The sequence below is a fragment of the Ursus arctos genome, unplaced genomic scaffold (genome assembly GCF_023065955.2).
Source record: "Ursus arctos isolate Adak ecotype North America unplaced genomic scaffold, UrsArc2.0 scaffold_2, whole genome shotgun sequence".
In the NCBI taxonomy this organism is placed as follows: Eukaryota; Metazoa; Chordata; class Mammalia; order Carnivora; family Ursidae; genus Ursus; species Ursus arctos.
This window is the reverse complement of record NW_026622874.1, coordinates 8,196,005-8,223,953: the sequence shown is the minus strand read 5'-3', so window position 1 is coordinate 8,223,953 and position 27,949 is coordinate 8,196,005. Positions and strand designations below refer to the sequence as shown.

Sequence of the window (27,949 nt, the reverse complement as noted above, 5' to 3'; positions counted from 1 at the left end):
TTTCGGCACCTCACCGTTCACAATCTTCTAGAACCTACGTACAGCTCGCTTCCCTGGGCAGAAGGACGCAAGATCTTATCTCATCCTCCCCCGCAAACAAACAACAAGAACAAACAGTGTGTCTCTTCTGAGCTTCCAGCAAAACTGCGGCTTTATAACTTCACCTCAATTATGTGGAAAGAGGAACGACACCTAGGACCCCAGACGCCAACGGAACCGAAGAAGAAGCCCTGAGTCTCATCGAGTGTCTTTCCTCTTAGCTGCCTTGAAAAACAAAGTGTCATTTTAGGTCAGATACTGAGTGCTCTCACTTCTTGAGCGCTTACAGTTTACTGAGCACTTTGACCACATTATTGTATTAAATCCTTGCAGTGACTCCACGAGCTTTGTTAGACTTCATTCTGCAGAGGTAAACACCAACCCTCCAGAAGGGACAGCCATCTGAGCCCGGTCAGTGACGGAGCTGTCGCTGAAACCCTGGCCTCATCACTTCCAAATCCCGCTCTTTCTACTCGTCATCCTGACCCCTGCAGGCTTGGCACCTCAAGAGTGGCGTGCCACGAAGGAGAGGACAGGCTGGCACTATTTCCCCTTGGTCAATGACCCTTAACCTCATCCTTGTGATCACATGGGGTTTTCCGTGTTTATCTTCCAGAAGAGCAGAGGCAAACAGTTTGCTAAATCCTCATGGATCAATACTAGAAAGTCAACCCTAACACGAGTGTGCACAGTATTCCATTTCCTGAGATGACTCACCCTATCTGGTCCTCACCCACATATCGGCCAACAACCCCGAAGACACTTTGGCCCCCTGAGCATGCCTCCTTCCGGCCTCCAGGATGAGCCAGTGCCCCCTGAGGGCTCCCTCCCTGCTGCCTGGGAGGGGATCCCCACCATGCAATTTCTAACATTTTCTTGGGGAAGACATTCACATATACACACAAGCCTACAACATGGCGGAGCCAGAGGTCATTCAAGGTTAGGGGTTCATCAGGAGCTAAAGACACACAGTGGAAGCCGTGCTCCCAAGAGCATCCAGGCCTGCTCTTCCTAGCACATCAGTGGACAGGCACACAAGGTGTGTTGGAGGAGTTTGTGTAGCCTCTAGAATGTTCCATCTGTCTGGCTTATCCTCTCTTACCGGAGCTGCAGAGAGAGAACAGCCGAGGCTGTTGGGAAGCAGGTCATGTTGATTTCCCAACACAAATAACACATTTGTCAACGTGGGAAAAATTCAGAGAAGCCGAACTCCTTCCCAAACTCCTGGTTTAATCAACACTATGGGCTAAGACAGGAATCCACTCCTCAAATTCTGAACGTGGGACCTGCCTCGTGGGCCAGTCAACAGAAATAGCCCTTGACTACAGCTTCCATTGGCGATACTAAAGCCATCAAAAGACCCAAGTGTCAGAGAGGACGTGAGCTGGGAAGAACACATGGATCCAGGGGGAAGTGAAGCCAGTAGCATCTCTCTCCATCCAAGACCCTGCATGTCCGTGGAGAAGTAGCCTCTGCTGAGAAGAGGCTGTCTGGCAGGCTTACAGAACATGGCGGAAGTACGCCCAGCGCCATGTTTTCTTGACTGTGTTCTATGCTCTGGAAATGGCCTTCTGATGCATGCTGCTGTCACCAGGAGCCCTTCTAGCACAGGTCACGGTAACTCCCCTCCTGTGGGCATGGACCGGAAACCTAGGCATTCCAGTCGCTGGAAAGGAAAACCCCTCTTACGAATCATTCTGCTGGAATTCTAATGAGCATAAGTCTGTCCCTAGGTGGACAAAGAAAACCCAGGTGCTGGATCTAAAAATCCAAGGACTGAGCTGAGCCCTGAGCTCAGGGGCCCCTCAGAGGTGCCACTGGGCTGCGTGTGACTCACTGGATTCCCATCAGTGACACCCTCGCCCTCCCCTTTAAAAAAAACCCTTTATACATCAGGGTGCTTAGAAGTCACACCTGTGTCCTAAGGAACCGTTTATGAAGGCCTTGCTAGGAAATCGGTTTTTTTTTTTTTATTATTATTTGATGGAGAGCGAGAGAGCACAAGCAGGGGGAGCAGCAGAGGGAGAGGGAGAAGCAGGCTCTCCGCTGAGCAGGGAGCCCGATGCCTCTGGGATCATGATCGGAGCCAGACACTTCACCGACCGAGCCCCCCAGGGGCCCCCAGGAAATCTTTTTTAAGTTTTTGGCTGCCCACAAAAAAATACCTCATTGTTTCCCTTCTGCCAACCATGGACTAAGTACATAACATATGTTTATATGTGTGTAGACACACATATGACACGTGTGTCTGTGTTCGTTCTGTCTTCCACCTGCTTCACCACCATATTTACATATCTCTGCATCAGGAGCCAAAATCAGGTGCTCCAAACATCACCCAAGTCTCGGCCACGGCTCCCACCTGCAGGCAGAAGTTGCAGACAAGGCCCCGGGCGATTCGAGGCAGACCTGATTACCTGGCTCTCCCCTGCTCTCAAGCCTTCAGGCTGTGGCCGTCAGGCTGTCCGTGGCTGTCCTGTCCCACCCTCTGCTCCCTCGTGACAGTCCTCCTGGCTCTGCTGTGGCTTCCAGCCCACAGACGCCACCTGCTGCCTCCCAGTTCAACCAGGGTGCGGCTCGAACCCCCTCGCCTGCTGCCAGGAAAGCGCCCAGCCGGTTGGTCCTCTTCCTCACTTGAGCCCTGGGGTGGGGACGCAGACCGTGAGGAACCGCGAAGCAGGACTCTGTCCCTCCCAGGGGGATGACGGCAGAAAGTGGCCGCTAATGAGTACTTCTGGCTGCGAGAACCTTCCAAAGAGCCAAAGGTGTGGGCAGAACAGTCTTCCCGGCACATGTCAGATTTGCCTTTAAAGGAATCTTACTGCCTTCAGACAAAAATGTCCTGAGTCCTTAGCCTGGCGATCAAGGTCCTGCACCATCTCACCCTACAACCCCATCCATGTAGCCGCCTCTTGGTTCCGCCCATGTCATTGTTACTGGACGGAGCCACTCACGTCCCCGAACGTGTGCCAAGCAGCCCCCTCTCAGACCCTGGCTCATATCCTGGGATGTGAAAGCCCCAACAGCCACCTGTCTCGCCGTCGGTCGCATCTAGGACCCTGCAACCTCATCACCCTTTGACACACACACACCCCCGACCCTCTCCTGGCTCCTACCAATGAGCGTCCTCTTGCTTCCCCTTTCTGAGAGTTCTGATTCTCACAGAAGACTTTTCCATTTTCAGCTCAGGCTGAAAGACCCTTCCAGGTCCCTCTGGTGCAAGGAGACCCTTGCCCTCCATCCCGCGTGTCCGAGGCCTCCCCATCTGCCCCCAGCCGGCATGGATGCCACTTCTTCCAGGAATGCTTTCAAGCAAGCAGCAGCCCCCTCCTGGACCCCACACCTGACCCATCCCGACCGCGACCGCGCCCGAGACACTTGCCATTGTAACTTCACAGGTTTCTGGGGACTTGGCTTAACGCCTTTCCACGTAGGAGAATTCAAGCCTGCTAAACTTAGGTTTTATTTTGAATTTTTCTTTGGATCCCTCGCGGCCTGGAGGCATGGTCCACTGGCCACAACACATTCTAAGTATTTTGTGGACTAGATGAATGATCTCACTCTGGAGGCGGGTTTTGAGTAGTTCTTGCCGGTCAGAGAAGGAAGGGTGTCTCGGCCATTCAGGGGAGAAGTCCCTAGACAGTCACCCAGTTACTTAGCTCCAAATTTAGGCATGAAAAAACAAGTCTATTTTTGTGAAGTGAGCACATCAGAATGCTCTTTTGTAGTCTTTCTTGTAATTACGCAAACCAGAATGGTTATCGAGAACCTCGTTTTTAACAGATCCCAGTTGTCAGTATCAGTAAACACTCTACGAACCAAGTGAAATATATTGTTCACATAAATAAAATACATTTTGTGGGTGCCTGGGTGGCTCAGTTGATTTCGGCTCAGGTCATGATCTCAGGGTCCTGGGATCGAGCCCCAAGTGTCGGGCTCCTTGCTCAGTGTGGAGTCTGCTTGTCTATCTCTCTTTCTGCCCCTCCCCCTACTTGCTCGCGCTCTCTCTCCAAAATAAATAAATAAATCTTTAAAAAAAATAAAATACATTTTATACACGCTAAATGTAGAGCCCCGTATGATAAAAATGCTTGGTCTGGGGCGCCTGGCTGGCTCAGTACGTGGAGTGTACGACTCCTGATCTTGGGGTTCCGTGTTCAACCCCACGCTGGGTGTAGAGATGGCTTAAAAATGAAAAATAAAAAATGAACTTTAAAAAAATGCTTGGTCTGACTAATGAGCCAGCAGCCACAGGCCCAGCTCAGCGGCTGCCACTTTGATCTGCAGAAAGACACTAAAAGTGACGTCTAAAATAAGGTTTGTGTGTAAAGGGCAGGGAGCCGGAGACCCACACGCCAGCTCTGAGGCCCCCCCCCAGCCTGGAGTGGGGAGGCCAGTTGCCAGAGGCCCTTTTTGTGACCGTGACTGCTCCAAGATGGAAAAGGATGGTTCATCTTCTTTCTCTCCCGCAGCTGGGCCTCCCCTCTGCTCAATGTGGTGACTTCTCATCACAGATACCCTTTCAGTTGAAAATCATTCATCACTTTTTGTTTATGTGACGGGTTGACTGGGATCGCTACTTAGGCCTTCACTGGACCCATAAACAGAAAGAGCAAATCCCCGCGGCCTGGGGACGTGGGGTGGAGACAAGATCTAATATTAAATCCAGGCCAGAATTCCATAATGACCGGCCAGGAATAAGTACAGGAGGCTCCTCCCGGGGCCATAAACCAACTTCACAAAAAGCGAGAAAGGGCCCAAGTTCTAAACCACCATGCCAAAATGGTTTTGACCTAGAACATTCAAGAAAACATGCTTCCTGGGATGCGTGGGTGGCTCAGTAAGTTAAGCATCTGCCTTCGGCTCAGGTCATGATCCCGGTGTCCTGGGATCGAGCCCCACATCAGGCTCCCTGCTCAACAGGGAGCCTGCTTCTCCCTCTCCCCCTGCCCTGCTCATGCTCTCTCTCTCTCTAAGAAATAAATACAAATCCTCTAAAAAAATAAACTGTTCTAATACTCTATTGGCCTATTACATTCTGTATTTCTTGCATTAGCTGGATGTAAAATAAAAATTTAAAGTACTTTGAGAAACATGGAGAAAGTTCTATATAATCTTAGTGGGAGAAGCTATCCTAAGTATGACACAAAGTCCAGATGGCATTTTCATTAAAAAGATTTATAAATGAAATTATATTTAAAAAATTGATTCCATAAATTTTTTCAAATAAATCACACACCAATTAGTGGGACATATTCAAAGGACAAAAAGAACTGGAAAGAACTATTGAACCTTACCTGGTAGGTTCATTTTCAGTAGTTGCACTGGTGACCTAGGGATGAGACTATTTTGTGTGTTGTAGGACAGCGTTTCGGGAACAGGGTTTTCTGCGGGAAGAGGGAGGGACAATCAGGCAGGTGAGGAAATACTCATGACGTCACATGTGGATGATAACACAGACTTGTGACACACAGAAGGTACACGTGTACATATTTTAATTGCACGTTTAATTTTACATCTTTATTTTTTTTAAAAGATTTTATTTATTTATGTGACAGAGAGACAGCCAGCGAGAGAGGGAACACAGCAGGGGGAGTGGGAGAGGAAGAAGCAGGCTCCCAGCGGAGGAGCCCGATGCGGGACTCGATCCCAGAACGCCAGGATCACGCCCTGAGCCGAAGGCAGACGCTTTAACGACTGTGCTACCCAGGCGCCCCTACATCTTTAAAAATTCCACAGGAAAATATAATGGACAAAGACAAAAGGAAAAACAGAAGAAAACATTTATAACACACAGACTAAGAGCTAGTTTCTTTAATACATAAAGAACTCCTATATATCAATTGTTTAAAACCAATAAAACACAAAGGACAAAAACAGGTATTTCTCAGAAAAAAAAGACAGACGGCTTCTTAATGTATCAAAAGGGGCATCTGCCTGGCTCAGTCGATGGAGCATGGGACTCTTGATCTTGGGGTGGTGAGTTCAAGCCCCAAGCCGGGCGTAAGAACTTACGTAAAAAAAAAAAAATGAAAAAAAAGTTTGACCTCATTCATAATGCTGAACATGTAAGTTAAAAACTGTGGGGAAAATTGCAAATAGCGATCAAATTCCAAATTCAGATACTTTGACCCAGCAATTCCTCTTCTAAGCATTTACGTTACGGACACGCCCACTAGTGGATGTGAAACCAGGATTACACTGCACTGCTACTTGTAGCAACCAGAGTTTGGAAATAACTGGAATGCCTACCCAAAGCAGGCCGTTGGCCCAGTGGTGGCAGATCCACGCCTGAGATGCTGTGCACCTGTTACAACAAGGAGACCACACACACCTCTTGATGCGGAAACGTCTCCAAGATGCGTTGTGAAGATTAAAAACAGGCAAGGTACTAACATGGTGTGTCTGCAACTACTCTCAGTGCTTTAAAACAGAAGCGCACATCTAAATATAAAAATATGTACACTTTGTACAACGAACAGATCTGGGGAATAATAAAAAAAATGACTGTTTGCTTCTGGGAAGGAAATTGGGAGACTTGATGGAGGTGGACACTTATTACTTGTGCTCTGCTGAGCTTTTCAGATTTTATTAACTTACTTAAAAGTAATTATTTAATTTCAAAACAGCTTCTTCACAAGAAAAATGCAACTTTAAAAAACTTTTTTAAAAGATTTATATATTTATTTGAGAGAGAGACAACACGCGCACACGAGTGGGAGGACCAGAGGGAGGGGGAGAAGCAGGCTCCAAGCTGAGCTCAGAGCCGTATGCAGGACTCGATCCCAGGACCCTGAGATCATGACCTGAGCCGAAACCAAGAGTCAGATGCTCAACCGACTGCACCACCCACGCGCGCCACAACTTAAAATGTTTAAGTGAAGATTAAAAATGGGGAACATATGTGTAAAAAACACAACCTCCAACAAAATATTAAAAACAAAGTTGGTGCTCATTTTTCCTTGACGGGCAGTCATAGCTGCTGGGTCGTCTTCAGACACGTAAGCACACGCAGGTCCCGTTGCAGGGGACGACTGACCCCGTCACTAATGGAAGAGATAGAGGCTCGCGCAACATCAGAAAACATAACACTATCAAAGATGAAAACAGATAAAACTGGAGTTTATGAGATGATTCTGCACATTCAGATGGTGTCTGAGCACTTTTCCCAAACAACGTTGACACGCACCTGCCGGGAGACCCCGAGGATCCCATCCTACTTGCTGTTCTCAAGCAAGCCCCTCACAGAGAAGGGAGCAAGGGGCACCTGCTGGGGGGGGAGGGCAGGGAGCATTTCAACTTATCAAGATTCCAGCACCAGCAATTTATTTTTTATTGGGAGTTAAAGGCTTTTAGGGAAAGTGTATAAAGCTACCTGGGAATATATAACAATATATAAACAAATCATTCTTTGATCCTTCTACTTTGGTGTCCAAAACCCCCATTTCATATCAATGCTATTTATAATAATGGAAACATGTGAAGTAGGTTGAAACTTTATTTTGCTTTCTAAAATATACAGATAGAGGGGGTGCCTGGGTGGCTCAGTCATTAAGTGTCTGCCTTCAGCTCAGGGCGTGATCCTGGAGTTCTGCGATCGAGCCCCACGTCAGGCTCTTCTGCTGGGAGCCTGCTTCTTTCTCTCCCACTCCCCCTGCTTGTGTTCCCTCTCTCGCTGGCTGTTTCTCTCTGTCAAATGAATATATAAAATCTTTAAAATAAATAAATAAATAAACAAATAAATAAATAAATAAATAAACAAATAAAATAAAATATACAGATAGAGACCACGCTAATGCTAACAGGTGAAATAACATTGAATGAAAAGCAGAATACCCAATAGTAGATACACACTGGTTACAATTATAGAAAGTCTACGTGGAGACATTATCACAAGGAGAAAATGAATTTGGGGGAGCGGCAGCTGTTTGTAACAAAGTGTGCGTTGGTGTGTCCCAGAGCTCAGAAACTAGCCGCTCCCTCTGGCAGGCACTATAACACAGCAAGGAGGAGCAGCCCGGCACAGGAGCAGGTCAGCACTGGCCCAGGAAAGAACACAGGGGTAGGATTACTGATGTCCCCACCTTCCTCGCAGGGAGACCAGCTGGCCGGGCCCTAGACTTGCTCTTGCCAGGTGCTCGCGAGGGAGTTAAGGCCACCTGCTGGCTACGCTGAGAAGCACAGCCTCGATTCCGGAAGTCAGGTGCACGACTTGGCAAGGACCCCCACTTCTCATTAGTCAGCTTTGCATGCGCACAAAAGCACCTTCACTGGCTCCTGGTTCATCTCACTGTTTCCTGCAAATTCTATTACTTCCTCTCCGTCTTTGCCAAGGTTCTCGGTCATGCCTCCTCTCAGCCCCCCCCCAATCAACAGGATATCGCCGTCTTTCCTCTGAAATGCCAGCTGCGGGTGTGTCACCATGGCATGTGCGTGATCATGACCCAGTGCCTAGAGACTGGAAGACCATCGCCACACCCCGGCACACACCCCCTCATGCTTCTCCAGGAACACAGCGATGCAGATCATTATTAACAAAAAATAAAGGGGTGCTTGATTCACAAAGATAAACACACACTATGTCTCACTGTCTCTTTATTTAATGTCTTGTTCATTCCACCATTCAGTCAACTCTTGATTGTCCTCTGGGGGAGTTTGGGCAATTTATATCATTCAGTTTCAGGTCTGTTTTTGCTAGTGTTGTTATTAGTGCCGTTCACAGGGGGACCTGGCTGCCTGAAGGAAGAGCCCCAGGTGACGCCCCCTGGCATGACCCGGGTGTCACTGCAAAGGTGAGGAACGTGTCTCTCGGGAGGACCTGTGGGTGCTGACTCCTGCCTCCCCTAGCTCCCCTTTGACTACCTTTCTGCCGAACTTAGCTTCCCGATTACTCAGCTGAGCACTGCTCATCGATTTGCCATGGCGGTAAGTGGGTCCTAGCAGGCCCCTAGTACCTGTCCTTCTCGTGAGTTTAGACCAGCAGACCAGAAGTCTGGGACAGAATGGCAGGGACCAGTCACACCAGAGGGGAAGCCGTTAGGTCCATCTCTGGCTTTGATGAGTCCCAAGACCAGAGTGCCCCTCTGCCACCCCATCGGCCTTGGCACCCGCATGCTCCAAGGGGGGCCCCCATCCGTCCACCAGCCCATCTTCTCCCAGCCTGGGTCTGTGTGCGCCCAGTCAGGAAACTGTCTAAATTCTCTGAATCCATATGTGCCAGCATGACAACTGCCCAATTTTTCCAAACTCACTGAAAATTAGAAAACGGGCAACACACGTTTATTAAGGTGTTATTAACAAAACACCCTGAGAACAGAGACACAAAACACTTAGGAACATGGATGGCATTCGTCTAAATAAAAGTCTTAACTGGATTCCAACACATGGGCTGTTCTTTGTTCCCTCCGTTCTTATTGTGCTCGTCAATGATCAAAACCCCAGACAACAGTTACTGTCACCAGTAGCGGGACAAACGGGTAACCTGAGTTTGCAGGGGGAACGCACCAGGAAGGACGCGCTCTTCTTGCCAAACACGCACAACAGGAATATAATCCTGAGGAAACAAAAACCAGACCCGAACTGAGTGACATTCTACAAATCTACTGACCTCTACTCTTAAAAACAACACGGTCATGGGAGAGCAGCGAAGGCAGAGCTGTTGCTCCAGATTCGAGGACACTGTCGACAGAAGAGGCAGACTTTATATTAGGGACCGTACAGGAGGTAACAATATCGCATCACGGTGAAATTGCCTGGATTTTAGAATTGACCTGTTATACAAGAGAACGTCCTTGTTCTCGGAGGTCATTGCCACGGTATTTTGAAGTAAAGGAGCACAAGTAGTTGAGGGAGAACATGATATGAATATAGAGAGGGAGAGGGAGTGAGTGATAAAGCAAATGCACAAAATGTTCAAAAGTGGGGTCAACTGTGCAGTTTCTGTGCACTACTCTTTTTTTTACGTTTTTATTTTTTTAAGTTAAACAAACACCCAATGTGGGGCTTGAACCCATGACCCCGAGATCCAGAGTCGCACGCTCCACGGACGGAACCCGCCAGGTGCCCCTCTGTGCGCTAGTTCCGTGACTCTTCTGTAGGTTTGAAATTATTTCTAAAAAAAGAAAGAAAGGAGAAAGAGCAAAAATAGGAGAACATTCAAGACTCAGGCCCTCTCCTTCTGTGTGCTGATGGGTTTTTCACGTGAGTGAGCAAGGAGGGAGTCTGCCCGCAGCTCTCACAGGAGTTTTCATTTTCAGGTGGCGCGGTCATACTCGCTGTCAGGATTCGAGTCTTTGTCCGTGCAGACCCGGCAAGGCTATGCTCTTCCAAGAATGCAGGTGTCGACGTGCCTCCGGGTTCTCCCAGGTCATCCCCGAGCACCGGACCCGCGGGCCAGGGGAGGCTTGCTGGTCTGCACTCACAAACACAGTTGATGAGACGGGGGTGCTTACACAGGAAGCAGGGAGCGAAGCTTCTCATGCTACCCCAACACAATTCTAGTAACAATCCTCCGAGACATGTGCTGTTATGACACCCATGGTTTTACAAATGAGGAAACTGAGGTACGGAGGGAAAACATCACGAGGACTCAAAACTACTCTGTGGAGGGGCCAGGAGCTAAAATCGGGTGTGTCTGGGCACCTGACCGCCTCCGTCCTTGGAGCGTGTGACTCTCGATCCCAGGGTGGTGAGTTTGAGGCCCACATCTGGGGCTTAAAAACAAAAAAGAATAAACTTTTATTTATTTTATTATTTTAAAGACTTGTTTAAAGACTTTATTATTTTACTTATTGGGGGAGAGGGGCAGAGGGAGAGAGATTCTCGTCCACGGCAGGGGGAGCGCTACCTTTAATCACTTTGTTCAACGCCAACTTGAAGTTCAACTGAGGTCCCCAATAGGGCAGTCCCCCCCTCACACCCGCCATACAAAATACCCCCAGCTAGTTACCATTTCTGTCCCCCACCCCCTCCCCGACTCGAGTGTCTCTGCAAGAATCCTCTGGGGTTCAGCCCTGCTGCTCCCTGCTGGGCCCCCGCTGGGGCGATGGCAGGAGACTGTATACTCTGCTTCCTTTGAGAGGAAAACGAAGGTGTAGACGGGAGTCCAGGCTGAAAGTAGGTTTCTATGTCAGACACATGGACGCCTGCGCTGCTTTCTGAGTAATACCGTTCAAAATCCGCTCCAGAAAAAAATACACAACAACAAAACAACAACAACAACAAAACCAGATCCACCCCAGGTGTGGAGAAGCAAAATGCAGGGAATGCAAGGGGGGGTGGGAGGGAGCGGAGACCAGGTCCCTGCAACCCCCCGAGAAACTCGCAGTGGCCCGAAAATAATAAAACTGTTGGAAGCACATGAAACCAGCCTTACAGAAGGTTCACACTCCTTTGGACACTGTTCTGTTTGTTCTGTCATTATGGAGAACCCATAAATGATTCACCGAAACAGAAAACGTACCCTTTGCTGCCGTGCGCATGAGTCACGCTCTGTTTGTGCTCAGGGCTGCACCTGTTTTGAGTATGACCACACTTCTCTCACTTGGAGGCCTGACCTTGCAGTGTAGGCTTCGCGCAGCAGCAGGATAGGTAGCTTGGACCCTCTATCGCTCACTCCAGGGACCTGCACTGGACCGTCAGCTAGAATGTGACAGGTGCGTGGCACGTCACCAGCAGCAGGCAGGAGGGCGGCGTCTTGTCTAAGAGAAGACAGCCTCCAGGAAGGGCAGAGCGACGGCTCAGGTGGGATACGACCTCGCAGTTAGTAACCAGGCACTCACACGATGCCACGGGGGCCCCGCAAAGCAGGTGAAGCCCTACCTGGGACACCCAGAAATCCAGGGAGTTAGCATCAGGTGGTGTCGCTGGTTTTGGGGCACCAGTCACCAGAGTGTGGCTCTAGGGCAGACTTGGATCCCTGGGGTAGGACAGCACTGACAGGGAGAAGGCAAATACCCAGGTCAGGATGGCGAGGATGCCAGGCAGACTTAAGCACATCAGCGACCACATGGAACCAGTCAGCAAAACCAGCTCACGGGCTCCTGCAGCCTAGAAGCCAGGGTGCCTCGGGAACGGGCCTGGAGTGTTGATCTTCAAGGTCAAATGCCCCTCCACAGGGTCAGGACTGGCCCTAGAGACCGTCACTCCTGCGTCTGTAACCCCAGGGAGGAGGCTTGCACCGGGCTCTCCATGGTCAGGGCGAGATCCTCAGCTCACGCAGTCAACAAGCCTTTGGTGTGTACCAAGCACTGGGTCACGATGTGGGAACAAGGCTCGCTTGACGTCAGTGAGGAGCCACTGAAGCAGGATTGTTTACAGCACGTCTGGCACAAATCTCACAGAGCGGAGACCGGCCTCCCCGCGGGGCCCGCAGCCGCCTGACCCGTGCCACGCAGCCACATCCACACCCAGCCAGGTGCACAGGCCTTACGGAACCAGCGTGGTCACCCCACAAACTCACCGGCACAGAGTCTCTCTAAGTTACTCATCACACCGACCCCGCATACCAGGGAGAGGAACAGCAGCCCCCAGAGATGCCCCTGTCCTATGCCCCACAACATGTGCATGAACGCAGGGGCCTGACGTAGCGAAGGGACTTCAAGGATGTGACTGAGGGGGGCGCCTGGGTGGCACAGCGGTTAAGCATCTGCCTTCGGCTCAGGGCGTGATCCTGGCGTTGTGGGATCGAGCCCCACATCAGGCTCCTCTGTTATGAGCCTGCTTCTTCCTCTCCCACTCCTCCTGCTTGTGTTCCCTCTCTCGCTGGCTGTCTCTATCTCTGTCGAATAAATAAATAAAATCTTAAAAAAAAAAAAAAAAAAAAGGATGTGACTGAGGTCAGGGCCTTGAGGCAGGGAGACGTCTTGACTACCTGAGTGGGCCCGATCTCATCACATGGCCCTCAAAATCCGAGAGGATTTCTCCAGCATGTGTAGAGTCGAGGGGGATGGGCCCCCAGGAGAACAGGGGGAGGGATGCCCTCTGATTGGCTCTGAAGGTGGAGGAGAGGCCACGAGCCAGGGAATTCCAGCAGCCTCGGGAAGCTGGGCAAGGCTCCCCCCCAGGCCCCCAGGAAGGACACGGCCCTGCGGACACCCTGATGGCAGCCCACTCGGCCTTCTGTTGGACCGCTGATCCAGAGGACGGTAAGAGAATGCATTTGGGTTGTCTGAAGCCTCCAAATGTGTGGTAATAGAAATTGAACACAGTAGGAGATGGGACCATGATTTGTGAAGCTAAAAAGACTGGATCCTATCTTTCTACTTCCATTCCCTATATTCACTGACTTTCATCCATCATCACAGAAAATCCTGAGAGAAGGTCCAAAATCAATAAACCGAAACCTAACAGTTTAGAATGCTCGTTTTATACAGAGGTGAACCTCAGAAGCATCGCCTAACTGAAGGGAGCGTGGGTACCTCGGGGAGGGAGACTAAGACGGGGCAGGAGTCCGCTGGCTTCAGTGTCTTTCATGCCAATTTTTAAATCTAGGGGCAATGAAAGCTTGATCTAAAAAATGCTAAAGCAGGAGGTGCCTGGCTGGTTCAGTCAGTAGCACTATGACTCTTGATCTCAGGGTCGTGAGTTCAAGACCCACGTTGGGCATAGAATCTACTTTGTATAAAAAGTAAAAAATGCTGAATGTTAATCAGGCAGGTGTGATCCTGCTGTAAGCAGCTCACCGCCGATGTGTAGACCTATACTGCTAAATACGCTAGCCACTAGCTCTGTGCGGCTCTTACACTTTAAATGAAAGATAATGGGGGGGCGCCTGGGTGGCTCAGTTGGTGAAGCAACTGCCTTCGGCTCAGGTCATGATCTCAGGGTCCTGGGATCGAGTCCTGAGTCAGGCTCCCTGCTCAGCTAGGAGCCCTCTTCTCCCTCTGCCGCTCCCCCTGCTTATGCACGCTCAGCCTCTCTCTCTCTCAAATAAATAAATAAATCTTTTAAAAAAATAATAATTTGAAATTCAGCTCTTCCATTGCAGTGGCCACATCTCATGTGCTGGACAACACTGGGGGAACAGCACATATGTGGAGCGCTCCCATCATCACAGAAAGTTCTAGTCCAGGCCCTGAAGGAAGTTACACCTGCCAGCCAGCACTGAACACCTGATTCCAGTCATCCAGGACTTCACAAGCCATGGGTCGTAAAATGACTATTTCGTGACACAGACCAAGTCCATGGGACAGAAATTCCGGCAGGGCCCAGAAGAAGGATCTGTGTCTGTCCATGATGGCTGTGCGTCAGCTGGAAGGATCGCTGAGTGGGGCCAGCATCACCTGCAGTCACCCCTCCTCACGAGTCTGGCAGCTGATCTTGCCATCAGCTGGGACCACCGCTGGGACATGGAAGCACCGTCTCCGTGTGGCCTGTGCTTTCTCCCCATGTGGCGGGGGTTCCAAGAGTGAGAAACCAACTCACAGGACAGGGAAGCTGCCAGGTGAAGGCCTGGACCCGGAGAAGGGAAGGCTGTTTCCTCAGCTCCTGTTGTGGGGGACTGGAGGCCTTCCTGTTCCAAACCATCTCATCTGGGGTGTTGGGTACCTGATTCCAGGGGCAAACTCCTTGACTTTCACGGAGAATCTAGGGACTCATGTCCACTAACATTCATTGGCTGTTACATAACTTTGTCCGCAGCTCATAAATGTTTCTCCGCTGTGAGCCACTTGGATTTCAGTCTTTCATTTTTGAAAAAGGCGGGTTCGCTTTTTAGTCTAATTTCGTTTTTGCAAGAAGTATTATAGGAAATCATCTGGGCGCTTGTGCTAAGGAGAGAGAGTCCTGCAGGCTTTCAAAGCCAACTGCGTCTACAGTAAGCGCACAGGTCAAGGAACCGAGGCGAGGGGCCTGGGACAAATGAGACCCGAAGTGAGGTTCAGCCTGGGGTCTGAATGACGCCCAGCAAAGGCGGACATCCCATCCCAGCACGGAGGCTCTGATGGTCCATTTCCCAAGACAACGAGAGCAGCAACCTTGGCTTTGTTTGCAAAATTTGGACGCATCTTTCAACAGTGATGAGAAAGTCTATCTCGTGTTATTACTGTTAATCTTACTTTTAGGACAAGACTTTTAGATCATGATTTTTTTTTTAAATCTCCAACAATATGCTATGCAGAATACAGACTAAGACACAAAGGAGAGAGACATTTCAGTAAATCTACTTTTTAAGGTTTTGACTCATAAGGCCCAAAATTACACCCATCAAGCAAACACCCATTGGAGCAAAAGCACATTGGTTGGTCAAGAGATAAAAAGGTAACATGTGGCAATTACTTCAGAAGTCTGAAAGGAAGTCTGAGCATCCCCTGGGAGACGCAGACAGCCGAGACCAAACGGTGGGTCCATTCTCGCTCCCCAGAGAGCCCAACCAACACCTTTTCCAGAGGGTGTTGAAAAGTAGAAGGTGAAGGAACAGAGCAGGAAGTTAGGGCCGAAGCAACCGCCCCCCCCCCCCAACAGCAGTGTGCATGTGAAAATTCGCTGCTGTTGGATCATTTTTAAAGGTAACTTTCTTTCTTTTTCATTCTTTTCTTTCTTTCTATTTTTTTTTACTTAATTTGTTCAAGCTGAGTCACAACGCTTTCTCACAAAAAACTCTCTGCAATACATCAAAAACTAATCATGTACTATATGTTGGCTAACTGAACATTTAAAAAAAACCTCCCTGCAATAGCTCTGTTTGCCAGGCAGCAGCCCACACGGAGCCCCCCCAGGCCCCCCGGCCTCACACCTTACCCTCCCACCCCGCGGAGCGATGGCGGGCCGAGGGCTGCCCTGCACGCATCTTCCATCGGCAAAAACCACTGTCTAGACAACTCGTCACCCAGAGACAAGCCCCGTCCTTGCTGCAAAACACGGTCTGACAGTGTGCTCTGTGCCTCAGTTTCCTCACCTGCGCCTGCCGTCCTCGGTTGTACGGATGTGCTCGTGCTGGTTTGGAAAGCGTCCTGCAAATGTAGTAAGATTGAGTGGGACAACATGCAGCTTCAGCCCCCGTAGGAACGAATGTCCCTGGGATCGCTTCAGACCGAAAGACTCTGCAGATCGCCCCAGGCTTCACCCTCTCCAGAGGCAGGCTCCCCGGGGATGGACCGCCGAAGCCCAATCCTGGAGCGCCCGTCTCACACGCTTACCAGACGTCCTTCCCCGAGAATCTTCAAGAAAACAAGGTCAGCTTCCTGAACTAGGGCTCCAAGTGAGGCCTGCTCTTCAGCACAGTTAAATGACGGGACCTCTGACTGTTCTCTCCAGTTGTGCTCTGTTGGTTAATCAGGGAGGCTCCCAGGATAAGGTGATTACGTTCAAGTCTTGCCAAAAAACGTTAAGGGACAGACTCCTGTGTGGTTGGATCAAGAGGAACAATCTTCCCGAAAATAAAATGAGTCTGAGTGAAGGGGATGGGAAGGTTTATTGGGGGCGAGGTCGGCCTTCCATTCTGGTCTCCTTTCATCCCCGTGCGGTTCACTGTAAGAGCAGCAGCCGTTCCAGCCATGGGACTCGGTGGCCTGGCCGTGGGTCACCTGTCCCGCCACGCGACGCTGACAGGTAGTCGACTGTGGTTACGCGCTGAACATGTTGCTCACCGAGTGTTACCTCCCCGGCAGCCTCCTGACCCTCACCCCGCCGCAAAGACTGGTGCCCTGACCTACAGAGAAAGAGCGGGAAGCTACCACAGGACCTCGCGAGGGGCGGAGGCTCGTTTCCGATGGTCAGACATGGGAGGCTGTTTTGAATTTTGCCCCATCAGTTCCCAAAAGTGTAGGGTGGGAATTTGTAATCATAACTGCCTCTTATCTATCGCCCATGAATGAAACTTCTCCCCCGCTGAATTTTAGGGGAATGAATGGATTGGTGTCTTTGGCCGGAGTGCTCTGTAACTGCAAAGTATCGCGTATCACCAGTTTTTCCCTTAGATGGTCAGTTAGGAGGAAGTAGGACATTCCAGAAGCTCTCTCCAATTCGGTCAAGCAGAACTCCCCCTCTCTGGAGTCAGAGCCTGTCTGACCAGGTATAGTTGCAGTGACAAGTGACTTTCAAGCTTACGCCCACGCACTCTTCGATTTCTGATTTGCCCCTGCAAGGAGGGTCACGGTGTTCCAAGTGCTGGCCTTGGGCCTGAGTTCTCAATCTGCCTGGGTTTGGGGACTTGCCTGCCCCTTTGAGGGTGACTTGCCTCCCCGGATTCCTGACCCAGTCTCCACCTGTGGCAACACATGCTCCTTAACACTGTTCTACCTGCATGGATCCCTGCCTTCCACCTGATCCGTAATTCTGACTATTGGGCTCCTGGACGGGGTCAGTCCTCGCAGCCTGGCCAGGGTGGTGATGGTCTTAGATGGAAATGCCCGAGCCCAGGGTTCACGATTAATGAGGGCAGACAAGTCGAGGACTCAGGGTCCGTTCAAATGCCCTAATGTGAGCAGACAACCCCAGGGCACAGAAGGATGAGGAGACAGGGAGGGCTCTACTTCCCTTAATGCAGCCCACACACGGATTAGCATCTGAAGGACGGTCGTATTACATCATCGGTTACATCGCTCTCAGTCCTTTTCCCATGAGGGGGCAGGAAGCACCTCCTCTTACATTCTGGGTTAATTGGAATTTTCATTTCAAGTATAGGACGTTAGAGTTTGCCCCCATTGGATTTCATCTTGTTGAGGTTGGAAGAGCCTATAAGAAAAGCCTGAGGCAGGAAGGGATCCCTAGAAGGCCCCCAGCCCCCACCCCGCCCCATCAGTAGGAGACACACTGTCTGGACGAAGGGCTCTGTTGGGCGGTTGGCACACTGTGCTCACGGATGTAAGGGAATACTTTCAGCTCAACCCCTTTCCTACTGGGAACATATTACTGGATCCTTCTGTACAGAATCAAACCAGTCCAAAAGGAAAGACCTAAGACTCTTGCTGAGGGGTTCCCCGGTGACGTGGCTCCACCTCCATCGCTTGGTGGAGCCCATGAGCAAGCCCCGTCCACACGCACGGAGTCTCCAACAGCCTGCCCGGGTGACCGTCTGAAACACAAGCAGATGTCTAAGGCCCACCAGGCAGCTGAGGAAAATCTCCAGCATGAGAAACAGATCACAACAAACACATGGGGGAAAAAATGGAAAGAAAAGAAAACAACTCAGAAGACACAGAGACCACAGAGATCACAGAGCTAGTGAGACAGCACAAAACTACGACTAAGAACCTCAGAAAGATGAGAGGACAGACCATGCATTCAAGAAATAAGAATAGGAGCGCCTGGGTGGCTCAGTCGTTAGCGTCTGCCTTGGGCTCAGGGCGTGATCCCAGCGTTCTGGGATCGAGCCCCACATCAGGCTCCTCCGCTATGAGCCTGCTTCTTCCTCTCCCACTCCCCCTGCTTGTGTTCCCTCTCTCGCTGGCTGTCTCTCTCTGTCAAATAACTAAATAAATAAATCTTTAAAAAAGAAAGAAAGAAAGAAAGAAAGAAAGAAAGAAAGAAAGAAAGAAAGAAAGAATATTTAGAGACTGGGGAGCCTGGTTGGCTTAGTGAGAAGAACGTGCAACTCTTGATCTCCGGGTGGTGAGTTCAAGTGCCATGCTGGGTGTTAGGATTACTTTAAAAAAAGAGAAAAACTAATAAAAACAAAATCCAACTACAAAATGGGCCGAAGACATGAACAGACGCTTCTCCAAAGAAGACACACAAACGGCCAACAGACACATGAAAAGACGCTCGACATCACTCATTATCAGAGAAATACAAATCAAAACCACAGTGACACATCACCTCCCACCAGTCAGAATGGCTAAAATCAACAACACAAGAAACAACAGGGGATGCGGAGAAAGGGGAACCCTCGTGCACTGTTGGTGGGAATGCAAACTGGTGCAACCACTGTGGAAAACAGGATGGAGGGTCCTCAAAACGTCAAAAATAGAATTACCCTCTGACCCAGCAATTGCACTGCTGGGTACTTTCCCTAAGAATACAAAAGTACTGACTCAAGAAATACTTGCACCCTGATGTTTTTAGCAGCCTTATTTACAATACCCAAGATATGGCAGCAGCCCAAGTGTCCACACATAGATGAATGAATAAAGAATATGTGGAATATGTAATATTCCACACAATGGAATAGTACTCAGCCATAAAAAAGAATGAAATCTTACCATTTGCAACAACACAGATGGATCCTGAGGGTATCCTACTAAGATATATGAGGGTATAACTAGGTGAAATAAGTCAGAGAAAGACAAATACCATATGATCTCACGCATATCTGGAATTTAAGGAACAAAACAAAGAGACACACAGAAAACCAGACTCTTAACTCAAGAGAACAAACAGGTGGTCACCGGGGGAGGTGGGGGCATGGGTGAAATAGGAGCTGGGGATTAAGAGCACACTTATCATGTAGAGCATGGAATAATGCAGAGAATTGCTGAATCACTGGGGCACCTGGGTGCTCTGTCGGTTAAGCACCCAACCCTCGGTTTCGGCTCAGGTCATGATCTCAGGCCCCAAGTCAGGCTCTGTGCTCAGCAGGGAGTATGCCTGAGATTCTCTTTCTCTCTCCCCCCCCCAACTCATGCTCTCTAAATAAGTAAACAAATAAAGAAAATCTTAAAAAAAATTGTTGAATCACTTTATTGTACACCTGAAACTAATATAACACTAAATGTTGGGGCACCTGGGTGGCACAGCAGTTAAGCGTTTGCCTTCGGCTCAGGGTGTGATCCCGGCGTTCTGGGATCGAGCCCCACATCAGGCTCTTCCGCTATGAGCCTGCTTCTTCCTCTCCCACTCCCCCTGCTTGTGTTCCCTCTCTCGCTGGCTGTCTCTATCTCTGTCGAATAAATAAATAAAATCTTTAAAAAAAAAACCACTAAATGTTAACTACACTATGATTAAAATAAAAAAAAATAAAGTTAAAAAAAGAATATCTAGCATTGGAATAACAAGAGTTCTGGGGGCGCCTGGGTAGCGCAGTTGTTAGGCGGCTGCCTTCGGCTCAGGGCGTGATCCTGGCGTTCCAGGATCGAGTCCCACATCGGGCTCCTCCGCTGGGAGACTGCTTCTTCCTCTCCCACTCCACCTGCTTGTGTTCCCTCTCTCGCTGGCTGTCTCTCTCTGTCAAAATAAATAAATAAAATCTTAAAAAAACAAAAAAACAAGAGTTCTATAAAAAAGGGACAGAAAAAAAAAAAAAAAAAGAAGGATGGAAATCATCAAAAAAATAATTGAAGAAAATTTCCCAGCACTGTAGGGCCTAAGTTTTCGGATGGAAAGGCCCCGGCTGACATCCAGCACGATGTGAGGAAATGAACCACAGGGAAACACATAAACACGAGGTCTCAGAACAGCAGAGACGAAGGGAAGACCATAGGGGATTTCTGGAAAGAAAGCAGGCCACACATCCAGAGTCAGGAGTCAGAATGCTGAGAAGACAGAAGGCAATGGACCGTTGCTTCCAAAATTCTGAGGGAAAATGATTATCAGCCCAAAACTCTGTCTCACGTATCAGTTATGCATAAAGATGAAGACAATCTCCCAACAGTCTCAAAATGTCGCTCCTAGTAGTTTCTGGGGAAGCTACCAGAGGCCCAGAGCCACCCAAACAAGGGGTGGACCTGAGCACGACCAAGCAAGAAGAAAATGCCAGAAACACCAGCTGGGGTTTCAAAGCTGAGGCCTGGGAGGCAGGAAACAGCAGGGCGACACACTGCCTCGCAGCATGACTGCAGCACAGGGAAACCCGGACACAGTGAGGAAAGCCGGTGGGAAAGCCACGGGGGTCTCCAACACCGCAAAGCGGGGACAGACACGGGGCAAAAGAGGGGCAAGGGCATGAAGGCCACCCCTCCGACACGCGGGACAGAGGACACCAGTCACCAAGCCTGTCTATCCCAGCTCCTGGGTGTTTGCTGATTCAGGCGCTCCCGCCTTCCGGCCCAGGAACCAGCCTCGGCCTCCGGGGCCACGATGGCCTCCCTGCCTCCAGCTCTCAGCCCTGGCACCGCACCCCCACACAGCACAGCCGTTCTAGAACAGTCTGATCACGTCGTCCCCCTGACACATGGCTGTAACGGCATTTTGCTGTTCCCTGCACGAGACCAGGTAATTTGATGGGACTCCATGCGTTCAAACGGCCTCTCCAACCTCACTGCTGCCTCCAGCTAACACGGAAACAGGAGGCTCCGTCCGTGTCACTTCGCACTCCCGCCCCTGTCGCCTAGTTCGCACACGTCCTTCAGGACGAGAGCTCTGCCAAGCATCCCTGACCTGAGTCGGGTGGCTCCCCGCACGGCCCTCCCAGGTCCCCGCACGGCGCCCCGGCTCCCCTCACGCACCCCGGGCTCCCCGCATGCACCCCGGGGCAGCAGCCTTACTCTGGTGTCCGCACGGCTCCCGCACACAGAGGCTGCGCCAGAGCTGCGCCGACATCGGTCCGCACCCCGTACTGGCCTTGACCGCACGGGCTACAAGGGACTGCCGTCCAGCTCACAGCGGCCGGCACCAGCGGGCATTCACCGGCCGCTGTGCCCGCGGGCAGCCGGAGGCGGACACCGCCTGAGTCCCGGGCTCCGTTCCTTCCCCTCCTCCCGGATCCTCCCAGTTACCTGGTCTGCACATGGCGGGGCCTCCAGCCCGCGTCCCTCCGCCGAGGGACTCCAAGCTCAGCCGCTCTTGCCCGCTGGCTCCGGGAGGGAGTCCAGTTCTCCTGGACGACGCACAGCCCGTGTCAGCGAGGGTCTGCCAGACGGACAGATGGACAGCCCGAGTCCGTGCTATCGGGTCTGTCCTGCTGTGAGAGCGTCGTTCAGGGAGAGCATGTGACTCCCACGGCAGCTGCTCGGACCATGACAGCGAGCACTGGCGACCGCTGGCGCTGGAAACCCCGCTGCCCGGACACCTGTCCACCAACAAGGCCTGAGGCAACCCGAGCCCCCGCCAGTCCTAACCACACTGTCAAGTCCAACTTCACAGCCGACCCCACGATCCAGCCCCACGACGCCAAGGGCTGCAGGGTCCTGCAGTCAGCACAGAGGTCTCAACTGACGCTGCTCTGTAAACCAATCAGAGTCAGCCGACGCTGCTCTGTAAACCAATCTGAGTCAAAGGATGCTGTTCTGTAAGCCAATCAGAATCAAGGGATACTGTTCTGTAAACCAATCAGAATCAAGAGATACTGTTCTGTAAACCAATCAGAGTCAACTGGTGCTGTTCTATAAGCCAATTAGAGTCAGCTGATGCTGTTCTGTAAACCAATCAGAGTGGCTGCAAGCAGCGCCTGCACTCTGTCCAGAAAGCAGTTTCCCTGCCCCCTTCGCGTGAGGTCAGTCCGCTTCAGCACATGAAGCGCACCGCGCGCGATCTGCTAGTGCGCTGTGGGCCACACGACACCAGTGTCAGGACCGGTTGCAGAGCTCCCGCCACTGTTCGTGGCGCTAATCAGGAAGCTGATTCATGTGCCGACCAGTCTGCAGAATACCGCCAACACTCCCTAAGCTCGTGTTCTGAAGCTTTGTGCCCATTTGCTTCTGCACAGTGTTTTTCTAGCCTCTGAAATGCTGTGCTTCCTTAATTTGATTTTCTAATTTAAAAAAAATCAATGCATCACATGCAGGAAACGAAGAGCTTTTACAATTTTCTGCCAGTTAAAAGCTTTGCCTTCCACACCTCTGGCCCTCACCTGAATCTTGGCATCCTTGGTGTTTTACTGTGTCAAGGGCTCTGTAAGCCTCGTGCAGGTGCTTGAAGGGGTGTGACTATGTGTCCACAGCGGTTGCGCCTGACCTAGTGGCTGGATGAAATCAGAGTGTGCGTGCTACTGGGAAAGAGCTTTGGGTCCTGTCTGGGCCTAGCTTATTGCACGCTCTCAAGTGAGACACCTGCACTCACTTCATCTGCTTCCTCTCATCTGTGAAATAAGACAGTGAAACTAGGGGCGCCTGGGTGGCACAGCGGTTAAGCGTCTGCCTTCGGCTCAGGGCGTGGTCCCGGAGTTCTGGGATCGAGCCCCACGTCAGGCTCTTCCGCTGTGAGCCTGCTTCTTCCTCTCCCACTCCCCCTGCTTGTGTTCCCTCTCTCGCTGGCTGTCTCTATCTCTGTCGAATAAATAAATAAAATCTTTAAAAAAAAAAATAAGACAGTGAAACTAGACGACACAAAACCCATGAAAACTCCATTATCTATGATGTCATGGCATCTAATGAATGCAGGTGTGTTCTCAGACGAGTCACCGCGCCCCGTGGGCCATGGTGACTGGGATGGAAAGCTTCTGAGGCGGCTCTGAACTTCTCCCCTCCTGCTGTCCATGCCTGCACGCAATCCCCTTGCCTTGCAGTGTGGACTGAGGCTGGGGCCTTGCTTCTAACCCCTGACGACAGGCACCTGCAGGGAGCTCAGACTCTGTGCACTTAAGGGCACACACCACCAGGTCGCCCCCACTTCAGATGCCACAAGTTTGGGGTCCCTGAGCCACCAGCACTTCTGAGCAACTGGCTCCACACCCAAGAAATTCTCACTACCTCTCAGGGTCACTCATTTACTAGAGTGACTCACAGAACTCAGGAAAGTACTTACAATTACTGTTTTATTGTAACAGATACAAATCAGGACAGGGAAAAGCTGGAGAGGGTCCCAAATGCAGACTTCCCACGTCCTCTCCCTGTGGAATCAAGACACATAGACCTTCCGGCACATCGATGGGCTCACCAGCCAAGAAGCTCCCCTGAGCCTCCGTGTCCAGAGTTCTTGCTGGAGTTTCCTTGGGTGTGTGGCTGCACTCCATCTCCAACCTTTCCCTCACAGGAGGTCGAGCCAAAGTCCCAACCCCCTGTCATGGGGTTGGTCTTCCAGACTGTGCACCCTGGGTCACCTCATCAACAGAAACTCAAAGTGGTAGAGGGGCTGCCTTGAGTAACAAGACACTCATGTGGCTCAGGGAATTCTCAGGACTTATAGGCTTTCGCTTAAAGGGAGCCAGGACCAGACCTATTCTTTACTGTGTAGCATCAGGGTACGAGAGAGCTCGGCTTTCATGTTGCTCACAGAACATCTCTCTTGCTGGTTTTGATGAAGCAAATGGCAAGGCGCCGAGGGAGACCTGGGTCCAACAACCATTGAAGCATGGAATCGCCTCAACAGCCATATAACGCTACAAGCTGACTCTTCCCCAGCTGAGCCTTCAGATAACACCCTTTATTGCAGTCTTGTCTGAAGCAGAGGACCCAGCTAAGCCCTTCCCAGATTCCTAACTCACGGGGAACAATCAGCTATGAAATAACATGTGTGCTGTTTTAATTTGCTGGATTTGGGGGTAATTTGTTACACAGCAATACACCGACTATACTGTGACTAAAATTCAGGGATGTCCTGAATACAGCAAACCCAGAAGATGTGATCAAACGAATGGACTTCTCGTGGTTATGCTAAGTAAATCAAAAAATGGGGTGGATCATCGAGCAGCCAACTACCAGCACAGACAGATTAAGTGACTTACTTTAGCTCAAACAGGAGGTAAGTAGTAGAGTGAAGACCTGAACCCCCAGCAGCCAGACTCCAGAACCTGTGACTTAAAACACTACCTTACACACCCACTGGAAAAACCAAACAGCAAGACCACAGGATAGTTGCCCAAGGTCCTTACTATCAAAGGCTTCTCCCCTCAAGTTTTTAACTACGATTTGTTTATATGCCACTGTTTCCAAAGAGGCTATCAAGTGTCTCAAAAATTCTACAAAACACTGTAATGAAAATTAAAGTAAAATCAAGTGAAGCGATCAGAATGTAAAGAATATGGACAGGAGAAACAGCAGGAAGCTGGGCGGGCTTGTTCCTGGGTAGAGACGGGAGCCAGGGGTTCCAAGCTCCGAGTGTTTAAGACTCCAGGATAGAGGAAAGCAGATTCGACCACGAGATGCACAGTGTGCTTTTGGGAGATTGAAGCAACAGTTCCTGGTGGAGAACAGGGAAAATGTTTTTCCGCAGGTGCTCACAAAGGAAGTCCTGTGTCATATAGTTATCGACAGCCCCAGAAACATCTGTAGGGGCCCAAACCAGGTGATTCAGCTTCCTGCTGGCGGCTCAACGCACACACAGATTCCAGATGAACAAGAAAAATGGATGCAACGCCTAGCTTCTCTCTCTCTCTCTCTCAATTTTTCCTTTGCAACATTTTCAAATTTCTCCTCTCTTTCGTGTTTTGAGCATTAGTGGAGAAGCTGTGAGGTCTTGGGCTGAAAATGAAGACCAACTGCATTATCACTGTGACAGTCACTATTGTCATAAAGAGGGGCGGGAGAAGAAAAGGAGGGTGTCACTACCTGAATAAATCAACTGCTCCTTCATGTTGACAAACCAGCCCTCCTCCGTAAACGTGTGCCCTGCGTTCTGCCATCCCGAGGGTCAAATGCTAAATGTGCCATCAGGACACGTAGATTCCAACACTGACATCTCCTGTTACAGCGACGATACTTTTTCATCTCTCCGCTGTGAGACCTCAGCCCCACGACTACCCTCAGCAGCCCCCTGGGGATGTCCTGCCTCGAGCAGCTCTGTCCAGTCTCTGCCCAACCGCCCTAGACACTCCCTGTTCCCTGGATCGCCATGATCTCAGACGCTATTATATGATTGTGGCAGAACCATTAAAAATAATGTCAGGAAGCCGAGGGATATAAAACAGAGTCATGAGTAATTCCCTGGGTTGTGACTGCTCCATGCTTGGTGTCCACAGTAGGCCAAGCACCGGAAGCGAGGAGGGACAAGGCACCGGAAGTGAGGCAGGATGAGGCCCGTGCTGCACGATGTCCTCTCAGGATGTCCTGTAGCAGGTCAGTGCCACTGGTTAGCATCTAATGCCTCTGACTGGCCTCCCTGCCTCCATCCTTGACTGCTCTACTGTTCTCCCCAGTGACCCATGACCTATACACAACTCCTCTCCTCAAAACTTCCCTGCGTTCCCTTTCTCACCCAGTATATCCTCCAACATGCCTGCATGGCCTGCAGGACCTTCTGAGATCTGCCCCAGCTCGTCCCCCACATTCACGTATCCTCAAGCACACACCTACCTCAGGACATTTGACTTGCTCCTTTGCCTTCAGTGACATTCTTAAGGCCTCATCAGAGAGGCCATCTCTGTATAAACAGGGTTCCCACTAAACCATCATGATGCAAATAAAGGGAAATGGACTTTTAAATATGAAGTGAAGGAAATGTATTACAGATTTGTAAGCATTTTAAACATAAAACTAGTTAACCGATTTCTACCCATGAGGAAATATTTTATATTCCAACATTAATCACTTCGGCCTTAAAATGTGCAAACTCTTTCAAGAATATCATTTGAAAAACTATTCTGAAAAATTTTGAAGGTAAAACCTATATACGCAAAATGCTTATTACATCATCTGTGCTATAAACGAAAAATTAGAAACAATCAAAACATCCAGTACTTGGTAAATAGGTAAATTACAGACGTTTAACATTACAATTACCAACCTGTAACACCAAGGAGAAAATGTTTCTGACATGTTTTGTAAACAAAACAAAACAAATGCAGAATAAAACTTTTTGTATTTTTACATTTACAAGAACATAAAATGTGAGTGTAGCATATAAGGAACTGCAGAGACATGGAATCACTATATTCGAACGGCACAAATAAACATAGTTTATGTTTTCAACTTTTCCTTAATGTTGATTCAATAAGTTTTTCAAAGAAGATTTGGATACAGAGCAAAATGATGTACACATCCTTGGAGCCTGTGGACACTATTCGGCAGCACACGCCTGAAGACAGTCTTCCAAATTTTCTGAACCTGAGAAAACCATTGAGTTCTTGTGTTTTTTTGTTTTTGTTTGCTTGTTTTAATTTTTATTTTTTCATTTAAATTCAATTAGTTAACATATAGTGTGTTATTAGTTTCAGAGGTAGAGGTCAGTGGTTCATCAGTCATACATAACACCCAGTGCTTATCACATCACGTGCCCTTCTTAATGCCCATCACCCAGTTACCCTATCCCCCACTTTCTCCCCTCCAGCAACCCTGTTTGTTTCCCATAGCTGACAGTCTCTTATGGTTTATCTTCCTCTCTGATATCGTCTTGTTTTATTTTTTCCTGTTTTGTTTCTTAAATCCCACATGAGTGAAATCATATGATAATTGTCTTTCACTGATTGACTTGTTTTGCTTAGCATAATACCCTCTAGTTCCATCCACGTCATTGCAAATGGCAAGATTTCATTTTTTGACGGTTGAATAATATTCCATTGTATATATATATACTACCTCTTCTTTATCCACCGTCTGTTGTGGACATTGCTCTTATAAACATTGGGGTACAGGTGCCTCTTCAGATCACTACATCTGTATCTTTGGGTAAATCCCTATTAGTGCAATTGCTGGGTCGGAGGGTAGCTCTATCTATTTTCAGCTTTTTGAGGAACGCTGAGTTCTTGTTAATGCAGGTGCCCTGTGCCCAGGTCCACTGAGCCCATGTCTCCAGAGGAGTTGCCCAGGGAGCTGTATTTTTAAAACTGATGATTAGGCAACCACTAATTTAGGGCAGAGAATAGCATCATTGTGACATAAAAGATTCCAGTGTAGTTTTCAGGCCACTAATTGATTTGTCCCATCCATAAGTATATGTTGCTCATCCTTCCTCATCTGCTCTCATTAAGGAGCCTCAGAGAACCATCTCAACAAGCCTCTCAAGCTACTTGCTCTGTGACCTCATGAAGCAGCAACGTTCTCAGGCCATACATGGTAACAGAAAAGAAATAGGAAGCCTGACTTGAGTCACTGAGTGAGTTACAGGTAGAAAGTAGACCAGTGCGTTGTTTATGAGATCCAGAGACAGAGGAAAGGAAACTATGGAGTTTTGGTTTTTGTTTTTTAAAAATTTATTTATTTATTTCAGGGGGGCTAAAGAGGGAGAG

The 27,949-nt window shown here is 49.5% G+C and overlaps 1 protein-coding gene across 3 annotated transcripts in view; it reads right to left on the bottom strand.

Annotated features, from left to right (window-relative positions):
• The window catches only part of TP53BP2 (tumor protein p53 binding protein 2), a 113,952-nt gene that overhangs the window by 68,232 nt on the left and 17,771 nt on the right, over window positions 1-27,949 (bottom strand). For 2 of the 3 annotated variants that reach the window (XM_048225215.2, XM_057315575.1), the window contains one exon: window positions 5,334-5,423. The gene's annotated coding sequence lies outside the window, so the exon portion shown is untranslated. Of the gene's footprint in view, window positions 1-5,333; window positions 5,424-9,643; window positions 9,715-27,949 lie in introns of all 3 variants that reach the window. The other variant, XM_057315574.1, reaches the window with a different exon arrangement.